This window comes from Cnephaeus nilssonii, assembly GCF_951640355.1.
Source record: "Cnephaeus nilssonii genome assembly, chromosome: X".
Lineage (NCBI taxonomy): Eukaryota > Metazoa > Chordata > Mammalia > Chiroptera > Vespertilionidae > Cnephaeus > Cnephaeus nilssonii.
Window position 1 is genome coordinate 70,126,621 of NC_137071.1, and position 10,005 is coordinate 70,136,625.

Consider the following 10,005-nt stretch of genomic DNA (forward strand, 5'->3'; position numbering starts at 1 on the left):
ACTCCTATGTTTACTTCTAAGTTTCCTTTCTTTCTTTCTTTCTTTCTTTCTTTCTTTCTTTCTTTCTTTCTTTCTTTCTTTCTTTCTTTCTTTCTTTCTTTCTTTCTTTCTTTCTTTCTTTCCTTCCTCCCTCCCTCCCTCCCTCCCTCCCTCCCTCCCTCCCTCCCTCCTTCCTTCCTTCCTTCCTTCCTTCCTTCCTTCCTTCCTTCCTTCCTTCCTTCCTTCCTTCCTTCCATCCTTCCTTCCTCCCTTCCTTCCTTTCTTTTTAAACTAGAGGCCTGGTGCATGAAATTCGTGCACTCACGGGGGTCCCTCAGCCCGGCCTGTGCCCTCTTGCAGTCCGGGAGCCCTTAGGGGATGTCCAACTGCCGGCTTAGGCCTGCTCCCCGCGGGGGAGGGGCCTAAGCCAGCAGTCAGACATCCTTAGTGCTGCTAAGGAGGCAGGAGTGCTACCGCTGCTGCGCTTGCCAGCCGTGAACCCAGCTCAGGGCTTCTGGCTGAGCAGCACTCCCCCTATGGGAGCACATTGACCACCAGGGGGCAGCTCCTGCATTGAGCATTTGCCCCCTGGTGATCAGTGTGCATCATAGCGACTGGTTGTTCTACCATTTGGTTGATTTGCATATTAGCTTTTTATTATATAGGATGGGAGGGACTGACAGAGGTCAGAGGGGAGGGGGATGGACATAGACAAAAGTGTGATGATGGCCAGAGGTGGAGGGGAACTGGGTGGAGGAGAGTAAAGGGGAGGAAATGGGAGACATCTATAATAGTGTCAACAATAGAATAAAAACAACGATATACCATTACACTACACACCTGGGGAAAAAAAGATACATTATGAACTATGTATTTACTACTTTGATAAAATTAAAAAATTTAAAAAGAAAGAATTTTGTCCAGAAAGGAGTGTTGTTGAAATGATTGTTTGTTTGTTTGTTTGTTTGTTTTTATGGTAAAGCTAAAGAAGCTTCAGAGCCCCTGTGAGGGCTGGATTTGTTCTGGGGGAGAGAGCAAGCAAGTTGCCACCAGCAGCATTTTGGATAACCTGCCTGAAATGATTTAAAAAGAGAAAGGGACAGCCCTAACTGGTTTGGCTCAGTGGATAGAGCGTGGGCCTGCGGACTGAAGGGTCCTGGGTTCGGTTCCAGCCAAGAGCATGTACCTTGGTTGCGGGCACATCCCCAGTGGGAGGTGTGCAGGAGGCAGCTGATCAATGTTTCTCTCTTATCAATGTTTCTAACTCTCTATTCTTCTCCCTTCCCTCTCTGTTAAAAATCAATAAAATATATTTAAAAATAAAAAATAAATAAAAGAGAAAGGGACAGATTCCCCAAGCCTACAGTTATTTGTAATTTATTTTCTTATTCTAAATAAAGTCATTTTTAAACCTTATTTAAACCCCCCCCCCCCAAAAAAAAAAAAATTAGTCCTTCAGGTTCAGTAAACTTTAGGCCTCACAAAACCTGTGTTAGTCTCTGAGGGTTGGGGTCCCCAAAGGAGTTCGGATTCATTCATTATATTTATTTGCTCCTTTTAGTTCTTGTTCTAAAGGGAGAGTGAGGACAGCTTTTTATTCAGTAATTTTTATAATAAGAATTGTATTGAAACCTGCTCCTTCTTTGGCTGTTTACGGGTTTACCTTACCGGGAACTCACAGAGACTTTAAGCCCTTTGAAGATGGGGACAGAGGTGTATTGTGTTTCTATAATATAGGCACAAAGTTAATACAACTTTTATAAATATTTGTTGAAGAAACAGATAAATTTCAGTTCCATGAGGCATTACTTTTCCTTCTGCTCCATCTCTTTATTGAGACTTTTGTGCAAAGCATAAGGCTGAGGGGATGAGCAGGTAGAGTGGAGTAAAGTTGTTTTTTCCAAACCCTAGATCCCATACTTTGATTTTACATAGTAGATGCATTTCTGAATGACATTTTGAATTGGGTATATTAGATTTTGTTAATATCAACTCCCTTTACTCATAGAGATTATTTTTAATGATATTTAAACATCTCATACTATGAGGTGCAAAATAGTTTGCTTATTTCAAGAATCTTTGTGCATTCTTTCTGTAGTAAAGTGAATTATCAACATAGTAAGTCTATTTGGGGGAGTCTGTTTAAAACGGGGCACACCAGTACTAAATTCGGTTCTAACAGTGACTAATTTGCACACCTCGTGTGGAGTTAGATGTCTATTGGACATAACTATTTATTTTGGTCCCTTTGCTCCCACAGCACCTGCTTCAACCAGAGGCAGTGCCTTGACCCTCCATGACCTCTTTGTCATGGTGTCTGCTGCCTGAGGCCTGGGCAGTCAGCTGGGTGTTAACCTTCCCAAGATGGCGGCAACCCGGAGAAAGGCATGTCAGGGGCAGGGTCCCATCAGCAGAGGCAGGGCAGGGAGGCACACGGGGAGAGATTAAACATCTATAGGACTGGTTTTTGGTGGGAGTGTGTGGCTTTTAGCAGGGCAATCTGTGATTCTGATCGCACTCACACTGGCAGCTTCCATCCTCCTCTCCTCTCCTCCCATTCTGGTGGGCTGATGGCTGAGCGGAGCGGCAGCCACTGGTGAGGCTGGATGCAGGCTCGTGAGGGTGGGGAGCCTGAGGCATGGGTCCCCTCTGGGGTGTTGGGCTGGCCTGTGCAAGGGGCCGCTCACAATTTGAAGGCCGGCCATGCCCCCAATCATGGTGCGGGTCCCCTTTGGGGCACTGGGCCAGCCTGCACAAGGCGCCACCCACAGTTTGAAGGCCGGCCACACCCCTGATCATGGCAGGGGTCCCCTCATGGTGACCATTCGTTTGGTCATGACGCCTCTTGGCCTTTTATTATTATGACTAGAGGCCCGGTGCATGAAAATTCATGCACTGGAGGGGGGTCCCTCAGCCCGTCCTGCCCCCTCTCACAGTCCAGGAGCCCTCAGGAGCAGGAGGCGACCTGGCAATCAGGGGAAGGAGATGCCCCCATCACACCTCTGCTGCTGCCACTGCCAGCAGCGCAAACCTCGGCCAGCCCTGGTTACCTGTGCCTCAGCTGGCCCTGGGCAGCTGGGCAGCTGCCATCTGAGGCTTGCCTGTGCCTCGGACCAGCCCTAGGCATCTGGGGAGCTGAGGGGACTGGGGGACTTCGGAGGCAGACGTACGGAGCAGCTGGGCCCACCTGGGGGCAGGCCCAGCCTTGCCACATGCCTGCCGCCTCAGCAGGGCTGAGGGGACTGAGTGCTGCCATCTTGTGGCTGTGGGCACCTCCATCTTTGAGGGCATGGCAGTCAATTAGCATATCCCCTCCTTATTGGCTGTGGCCGCTGCCATCTTTGAGGGTGGGGCAGTCAATTAGCACATTCCCTCCTTATTGGCTGTGGGCGCCGCCATCTTTGCAATGGTGTGAGGGTCAATTAGTATATTCCCTCTTTATTAGATAGGATGATATATTTTTATTGATTTCAGAGAAGGGAAAGGGAGAGAGATAGAAACATCAATGATGATAGAGAATCATTGATTGGCTGCCTCCTGCATGACTCCACTGGGGATCGACCCTGCAACTCAGGCATGTGCTCTTGACCAGAACTGAACCTGGGACCTTTCAGTTCACAGGCCGATACTCCATCCACTGAGTCAAACTAGCTAGGGCTAATTCTAAGAGTTTTATAGGCTTGGTGCTTACACTCAGAACTATGATTCACTTTGAGGTTGTTGTTTTTTTTTAACATTTTTATTAGTTTTAGTGAGGAAGGGAGAGAGAAACATCGATTGGCTGCCTCCCTCACACCCCCTATCAGGGATCAAGCCCACAAACCAGGCATGTGCTCTAACTAGAAATCAAACTGGTGACCTCTTGGTGCATGGGATGACACTTAACTGAGTCACACTGGCCAGGGATCACTTTGAGTTTTTATATCATGAAAAGTAAGGGTCCAAATTCATTCTTTTGCATGTAAATATCCAGTTGACCTGGCACCATTTCTTTAAAAATGATTCCCCATTGAATTGTCTTGGTATATTTGTCAAAAATGCATTGAACTGCCATGGCCAGGTGGGGGTGGCTAAGTTGGTTGGAGGGTCAACAATACACCAAAAAGGTTGCGGGTTTGATTCCTGGTCAGGCAGGGCACATACTTAGGTTGCAGGTTCCATCCCTGGTCAGGGCATGTGCAGGAGGAAGTGATCAATGTTTCTCTCTCACATCAATGTTCCTCTCTCTCTTTCCCTTCTCTCTCTAAAATCAATAAACATATTCTCAGGTGAAGATAAAAAATAATAAATGCATTGACTATAAATATGAAGGCTTAGTTCTAGACTCTCAATTATGTTTTTTTTAAAATATATTTATTGATTTTTTACAGAGAGGAAGGGAGAGGGATAGAGAGTTAGAAACATCGATGAGAGAGAAACATTGATCAGCCACCTCCTGCACACTCCCCACTGGGTATGTGCCCACAACCACGGTACATGCCCTTGACTGGAATCGAACCTGGGACCCTTCAGTCAGCAGGCCGAAGCTCTATCCACTGAGCCAAACCAGTTAGGGCTCTCAATTATGTTTTATTGATCTATATGTCTATCCTTATACTAGTGCAAGCACCACACTGTCTTGATTACTGTAGCTTTGTAATGAATTTGGAAATTGAGAACTGCGAGGCCTGCTTTCTACTTCTTTTTCAAGATCATTTTAGAGATTCTGGGTTACTCTGGATGTCTATGAATTTTGGTATCAGCTTGTCAAGTTCTGAAAAAAATATCAGCTGGAGTTTTGATACAGATTGCAATGAATGAGGTCAATTTAGGAAGTATTGACAATTTAACAATATTAAGTCTTACAATCCATGAAGCAGCATATGTTTACATTTATTTACGTCTCCTTTAATTTCTTTAAACAATGTTTCTTTTTTCAGCATACAAATTTTGCACTTCTTTGGTTAAATTTATTCTTAAGTGTTTTATTCTTTTTGATGCTTTGAAAAGAGTAATTTTCTTAATTTTCATTTTCAGATAGTTCATTGCTAGTGTACAGAAATAAAACTCATTTTGTATATTGATATTGTATTCTGCTACCTTTCTAAATACACTTATTAGTTCTAAAAGCTTTTTTTCAGTGTGGATACCTTAGGAATATTATCTATAAGATCATGACTATAAATAGAGAGAGAATTACTTCTTCCTTCTAATCTGGATGCCTTTTATTTCTTTTTCTTGCTTAATTGCCCTAGACCTATAGTTCAATACTAAATAAAAGTATGGGGATTAGACATTCTCGTCTTGTTTCTGATTTTAAGGGAAAAACATTAAATCTTTAACCATGAAGTATGATGTAAGCTATAGTTACATTTGGGTATATCCTTACCAGGTTGAGGAAGTTCCCATTTTGTCAAATGCTTTTTCTGTGTCTAGTGATATGATCATGTGTTTTTCCTTTATTGTGTTAACTAGAGGCCCGGTGCATGAAATTCGTGCAGGGGGGGGGGTGTCCCTCAGCCCAGCCTGCACCCTCTCCAATCTGGGACCCCTCTCACAATCCAGGACTGCTGGCTCCCAACTGCTCGCCTGCCTGCCTTCCTGATTGCCCCTAACCACTTCTACCTGCCAGCCTGATCACCCCCTAACCACTCCCCTGCCAGCCTGATTGCCCCTAACTGCCCTCCCCTGAAGGCCTGGTCATCCCTAACTGCCCTCCCCTGTAGGCATGGTCACCCCTAACTGCCCTCCCCTGCAGGCCTAATCCCCCCCAACTGCTCTCCCCTGCAGGCCTGGGGCCCCCCCAACTGCCCTCCCCTGCAGGCTTGATCACCCCCAACTGCCCTCCCTTGCAGGCCTGGTCCCCCCCAACTGATCTCCCCTCCTGGCCTGATCGCCCACAACTGCCCTCCCTTGCAGGTCTGGTCCCTCCCAACTGCCCATCTTGTGGCGGCCATCTTGTGTCCACATGGGGGCAGCCATCTTTGACCACATGGGGCAGCCATCTTGTGTGTTGGAGTGACAGTCAATTTGCATATTACTCTTTTATTAGATAGGATAGAGGCCTGGTGCACAGGTGGGGGCCAGCTGGTTTGCCCTGAAGGGTGTCCCGGATCAGGGTAGGGGTTCCCTTGGGGCGTGGGGTGGCCTGGGCCAGGAGCCTGTGGTGGTTTTCAGGCTGGCCACGCCCCTCCGGTGACCCAAGCAGAGGCCCTGGTATCTGGGATTTATTTATCTTCTATAATTGAAACTTTGTAGCCTTGAGTGGAGGCCAGGGCAGGCCACGGCAGGCGGAAAGCTTGGCTTTCTCCATCGCCAGGGGCAACCCAAGCCTCCTGCTCTCTCCAGCTCTGTGGCCACTGCCATATTTGTTGGGTTGATTTGCATACTAGCTCCTGATTGGCTGGTGGGTGTAGCTGTGGGTGTAGCGGAGGTACAGTAAATTTGCATGTTTCTCTTTTATTAGATAGGATATGGCATTTTATGTTGATTGACTGATTTTCGGATGTCAAACCAGACTTATATTCCTGGAGTAAATTCCATTTGATAATGGTATCCTTTATATATGCTGTTGGATTATTTTTGTAGTATTCTGTAGAGGAATTTTGTGTTTATATCCATAAGGAATATTGTTCTGTAGTTTCTTTTGTAATTTTTTTTTTGTTTTTATATCAGGGTAATGCTCACATCAAAGAATATATTGAGACGTGTTCTCTCTTCTATTTTTGGAAGAATATTAAAGGTTTTAAAAATATATATATTTTAAATTATTTCAGAGAGAAAGGGAAGAGAGATAAAACATCAATGATGAGAGAGAATCATCATTTGGTTGCCTCTTGCATGCTACACACTGGGGACTGAGCCCACAACCCAGGCATATGCCCTGACTGGGAATTGAACCTTAACCTCCTGATTCATAGGTTGATGCTCAACTACTGAGCCATGCCGGCTGGGCTGTTTGTTGTTAATTTTTCTTTAAAATTTGGTATAATGAACCAGTGAAGTTGTCTGGGCCTGGGTTTTTCTTTTTGAGGTTTTTGGATTACTAACTCAATCTCTTTATAGAGGTCTATTCCAATTTTCAATTTCTTCTTTAATCAGTTTCAGTACAGTATATCTTTTTAAAATATATTTTTATTGATTTAAGAGAGGAAGGGAGAGGGAGAGACAGAAACATCAATGATGAGAGAGAATCATTGATGGGCTACCTCCTGCATGCCCCCGATTGGGGATCAAGCCCACAACCTGGGCATGTGACCTGACCAGGAATTGAACCATGACCTCCTGGTTCATAGGTCAACCTCAACCATTGAGCCATGCCAGCCGGGCCAGTATATCTTTTTAGAAAATGTCCATTTCTTCTAGGTTACCTAATTTGTTAACATGTAGTTATTCATATTACTCCTTTATAATACTCTTTATTTCTTTAATGTCAGTAGTGATGTCCCCATTTTGTTCCTGATTTTAGTAACGAGTATTCTTGCTTTGTCTTGGTGAGTGTAGCTAACATTTGTCCATTTTGTTTTCCTATACTCTATTATGTTTATTTCCACTCTAATCTTCATTATTTCCTTCCTTCTGTTTGCTTTAGTTTAGTTTGTTCTACTTTTCCCAATAATTATGTCAAGCCATAAATTGAATCTCAAAATATTTAAAAGGATTTAAATAATACAAAATGTTTTACAATCAAAAGAGCATGCAATTAGAAATCAGTATCATGAGGATATCTGGGGATTTCACAAATATGTGGGAAATAAAAAATATACTCCTTAAAAACTATTGGGTTTAAAAAGAGAACAAAGGTAAATTACACATTAATTTGAGATGAAAGAAAATGAAAACACTACATACCAAAACTTATATGAGATGCAACTAAAGCAGAGCTTAGAGAAAAAAATTATAGCTGTAAATAACTATATTTTAAAAAAGGGAAAAGATGTCAATAACCTAATCTTCCACATCATGAAACTATGAAAAGAATACAAATTCAACACAAAGCAAGTAGAAGGATGCAGAAATTAGGAAATTAATGGAATAGAGAACATGAAAACAATAGAGAAAAATCAATGAAACCAAATTTTGGTTTTTGAAAATAACAAAAGTAACAAATAATTAACTACACTGAAGAAAAAGAGAAAAAAGTGAGAGGATTCACATTACTAAAATCATGAGTGAAATAAGGATTGTAAGACAATACTATAAGCGATTTTCAACTGGTGTGCAGCAAGAATTTTTAAAACATGCAATTCCTGACTATTTAGTTAGGGGCATTGACCTCTATTCCCTTAGATTGTCAAATTTAAAAAATGACACAGACAACACAATATCTGTCTATTGTGAATGAATCAAAATCATACCTATTTTTGTCATATTGGCAAAAAAATATATTTTTGGTGTGATGCAGAATTTTAATTAGTTTATGTGTGCCATGAGATGAAAAAGGTTGCAATTTGCTGTTATAAACAATTGTATGACAATTAGATAACCTAGAAGAAATAAACATTCCTAGAAAGATACACACTACCAAAAATGAGTCAAGAAGAAATATAAAGTCTGAAAAGACCTATAACAAGTAAATAGATTAAATTAGTTATTTTTTAAAAATACTTTATGCCCAGCTGGTGTGGCTCAGTGGTTGAGTGTTGACCTATGAACCAGGAGGTCACGGTTCAATTCCTGGTAAGGGCAGATACCTGGGTTATGGCCTTGATCCCCACTGTGGGGTGTGTAGGAGGCAGCCGATCAGTGATTCTCTCTCATCATTGATGTTTCTATCACCCTCTCTCTCTCCCTCTCCCTTAAATCAATAAAAATCTTTTTTAAAACTTTCTGCACAGAAAAGCCTAGAACCAGACAGCTGCACTGGTGAATTCTACTGTGATATCCTATATAATAAAAGGGTAATATGCAAATTGACCCTAATAGATGAACAACTGGTTGCTATGATGCGTACTGACCACCAGGAGGCAGACGCTCAATGCAGGAGCTGCCCCCTAGTGCTCAGTGCACTTTCACAGGGGGAGCACCGCGCAGCCTGAAGCTGGCTCATGGCTGGCCAGTGCAGCGGCAGTGGTTGGAGCCTCTCCGGTCTCTGCAGCAGTGCTAAGGATTTCTGACTAATGGGGAGCAGGCCTAAGCCAGCAGATGGACACCCCCCAAGGGCTCCTGGGTTGTCCGAGGGCTGACTGCCAGCTTAGGCCCAATCCCCCGGGGAGCAGGCCTAAGCCATCAGTCGGACATCTCCCGAGTGATCCCAGACTGCGAGAGGGCACAGGCTGGGCTGAGGGACCCCCTCCCCCCCGAGTGTATGAATTTTCGTGCACTGGGCCTCTAGTTGTTTTTTATAATAAGAAATATATATTTGGTATTCATCCTGTTCCTGGCACAGAACTCCTAAAACCCGTGGAATTTCCTAAGTGATAAGAACAATAAAGGTATTGTCTCATTATACATAACAAGCCCTTTTCAACATCAGAGTTTATATTAATGAGGTGACCTTTTTTGCAAAGCTCCAAGTAACCTAAGGATGGAGATTGGTTGCCAGGGGAAAAACCATAATTAGAGAGGTGGATCTTTCAGTTCCTCCCTACTTCCCTCCCGCCACCCCACCTGAGGGGAGGGGAGAGGGGCTGGAGGTTGACCTAATCAATGGCCAATGATTTAATTAATCATGCCTATGTAATGAAGCCTTCATAAAAAAATCTCTGAACTGTGAGGTTGGTACACACATGGAGGTGCTAGATTTACTCTCCCAGAGAATGCATGGAAGCTCCATGCCCCTTCCCACATACCTTGCCCTATGCAACTATTCCAGCTGGCTGTTCCTGGGTTATATCCTTTTATAATAAACTGATAATCTGGTAAATTAAATGGCTTCTTGAGTTCTGTGAGCTGCTTTAGCAATTAATCAAACCTGAGGAGGGGGTCATGGGAACCTCCAATCAGAAGCACAGGTAACCTGGACTTGCAATTGGCATCTGAAATGGGGGTGGAAGCAGTGTTGTAGGACTGAACACTCTATTTGTGGGATCTGATGCTATCTCCTGG